General features: G+C 40.0%; 1 pseudogene; it reads right to left on the reverse strand.

The window, feature by feature from the left end:
• Positions 1 to 977: 977 nt before the first annotated feature.
• LOC149211058 (sulfhydryl oxidase 1 pseudogene) lies at positions 978 to 1,852 on the reverse strand (annotated as a pseudogene).
• Between the last annotated feature and the right edge of the window lie 1,339 nt (positions 1,853 to 3,191).

Genomic DNA, 3,191 nt, shown 5'->3' on the forward strand with positions numbered 1-3,191 from the left:
CAGATCGACCCAACAATAAGGGCACTGTTTGAACTGAAATTACAAAAAATTAGAAAAGAGAACAACCTTCTATTCTAAAATAATACAATGTCCCTCTAAAAATCCTCTGATGACTAATAAACATGGAGCGCAGATCTTTTTGACTTCTGAGGTCTTGAAATAGGAAATTGGTTCCTATTTTTCTGTTGCGGTTGATGTCTTTGTGGCGTGAATGAGGACCGGATTTAGTGCTCTAGCAGGGTTGACATCACCCGATTCCATATCTAAAGAGAAAACCTTTTTTATTGTAAATATCTGTTATTGGGGCGCCCGCATCATTCGTGAATGGGGCGGTGGTGATAGTGAGGAGAAAACAAGCCACGACATCCAGTTTCATGGGCAAGATGTTCTAGCACTGCATGCGCAATTGCCTGTCCATCTGTTTTGAAAAGGGGCAGCGTTACATATAAAATCCGATGATAATCAATGTGGAGGCAACAATTGTAGCTGCATATCCTTTCTGAATCGGAACTGAAGCCAGGAATAGACCGTTTACTCCTATTTCGATGTTTTTGTGGCATTCAGTCTTTGACTATTTACTTTCCCTTTACCTGGGCCTTTTAAATCCAACTAATTTTAAATAAAAATAGCTCTTAAACTAAAATTCTGCCTTGGATAAAGGGAACCGCCATTATGCGATCAAAAGTGGCTCTGTCATTCTTTCTGGCGTTGGGGCCATTCATTTATTTCAAGTCTTCCACTACCATTATCCTCTGTCTCATTCATTTCTTGCATCATTATGCCATTATTTCTGCAATGGTAACTTGGAAAGTTTTTCAGCTTTTATTTTACCACCATGAACGTTGATCCCCTGAACAAATGCTACGTGTTTGGAGAGAAAACTCAACATTTGGCGCAAAAGCACCATCTGGCAGGTGACAAGCAGGCACAGTTGGAATTTTCACGACCCATACATTTGAGCAGAGACTGCACAGTTCTTATCTTCCATCCCCTGTGATTTCGTAAAATACATTTTGTTGCGCATCATCCTGTGATGGAAACTTAATGGTCTGCCCATAGTAGTTAAGAAGGAACTGGTAGACTTCCCTCTTGTTCCAAACAACATCTACATGTGTGCTATTGTGTTTCTTGCTAGAGGAGATCCAACACGATGCACAAAGCTGCTTCGGTGGCCATATCACTTTTGGAAATTTTCGATCACTAGTTCCTAGAGCAGCGTCTTCAATCTTCAACCTCTCTTTAACCCGATTGTGTGCATTCCAGAGTCAAAGAACAAGGTCATATCGATTTTTGAAAGGTTCTTTAACGCTGGAACACATCTTAAAGAAATGTTAATGGCACTCTTCGCAGATAAAAAAAAAATTGTGAACAAAATCACAAATTGTTGTGAATGTAGTCGTGCTTTCATCGTCTTCAATCCTCACTGACAAAGAATGAAAAAGCAGCCAGAGGCCACAGCTAAATCCTCGAGTGTCATTTTTGCTGCCACGGCAGAAAATCCATTACCCACGAGGGACTTCTTTTCCATAGATGTGCGGATTCTGGAATGCACCTTTTCCAGGAAACCTTGCAGTCTTTTTTAGTATCAACTGACCATGGATATGAAGGCCAAAGTTCATCAAAATTTACAATTATCTCCCCACTCCCGATTCGACACCTTTTATATGGATGATGCACTACCAGAATTTGCAAAAATCTTATGAAAGGGAATTGAGAATCAGAATTGAATCTCTTCTTGTTCAAGAATATATCAAAAATATGTGTTGTCGCTTCCTCAATATCATAGATGGATCGCAGCTGGACCAGAAGCATTTGTTGGTAACTATTCATTTTCAAATTTCTCATCATCCATCAGCATCTGATCTTCTTGAAGAAAACCGTAGAACCAATTTCTTAATGATTGTCTCCAAGCCTCAAAGACATATTATTCACAGTGTCACCACTAACAGGCACAAAATCACCTCGGATCACATTCCGTTGGTCAATAAACAACAGGGCATTCCCAGCGCTAACACAATCATTTATTTCAATAGCTGTGACAATGAAGTTTGTTCGGGATTTCCAGTGAGACTTCTCCAAATAGCTTTTTGCCTCTGATTGCTGATGATGTTTTGAATTTTACTTGTGCAGGGATGGGAGCTTGAAGTCGTTGCTGCCTTTTAAAGAGATGGAGAATAAATTTCATAATCTAAAACAACACATTTAATGATTTCTTCTTCAAAACTAGGTTTTGAAGAAGAATCAATCTCTCACTGACATAAGACGGAGTCTAACATCGGCTCCACTTGGGATGGCAGTTGCCGCTTCGTGGAGGTGCCAAGAACCGCAGAACTTTGGGAGAGCAGACAATGCCTCCACCCATTGGGCAATGGAGTCATCATCGACACAACTGAAATTGAACTCAAACTAATTTGATCTCAAGACTGAAACGACTGAAACACTGACTTAACAATCTTCAAGCTAACTCTGTAATGAAACTAGAACAAGATGCTGCCTTTTTGGATGCTTATTTATTTACAACATCTACTCTAATCAGCTGTACAAACAATAGATCAGGTAATACTAAAGTGCCAAATTAACCATTCAAGTAAACCTGAGAATGATGCCGCCGCTTGAGAATGCTTCCACCAGGACACCAATGCAGTTGCTGGCAGCCCTTCATGCACATAATGAACCTAGTCACGGAAAAGACAGCCTGATCTATCAATCAGACTGAAAAATGTGTCCATGTATGTTGCCACTAGCAACGCATACTTCCAGTTGTACACTGTCAATGTAAACATCTGTAGGCAAGTCTGTTATTTCTTGTTTCGAAGGAGGAAGGATTTCCAAGAACTTTTTAGAGTCTTGGAAATCATAAGACTGGATCTGCTCATCTAAACACTGAATCTCCTTTTCAATTCTTTCAACAACTAACTCAAAGCCACTAGTTTTAAACCAAGGGAACTTTGGAGATTTCAACAAACGAAGGAAGATACTGAAAAATTCTTCATTAATTTCAATATCCACTAACCATTCTCTAAATTCGTTTAGAACTTCACACAGGATAGGGTTTGCCACATACCCCACCATTGCATAAATGGATCAGCAAGCGTTGGAATGTCTGGATCGAGTTGGAGTCGCCAGGTGAATGTTCAGCCTGCATATGTATCTGAATGCTGTCCACCATCAGCATCAGATCTGCAATTTGA

The sequence above is a fragment of the Pinus tabuliformis genome, chromosome 1_2 (assembly GCF_031772625.1).
Source record: "Pinus tabuliformis cultivar Carrire ecotype Pingquan chromosome 1_2, CPIR1, whole genome shotgun sequence".
Taxonomy (NCBI): Eukaryota; Viridiplantae; Streptophyta; class Pinopsida; order Pinales; family Pinaceae; genus Pinus; species Pinus tabuliformis.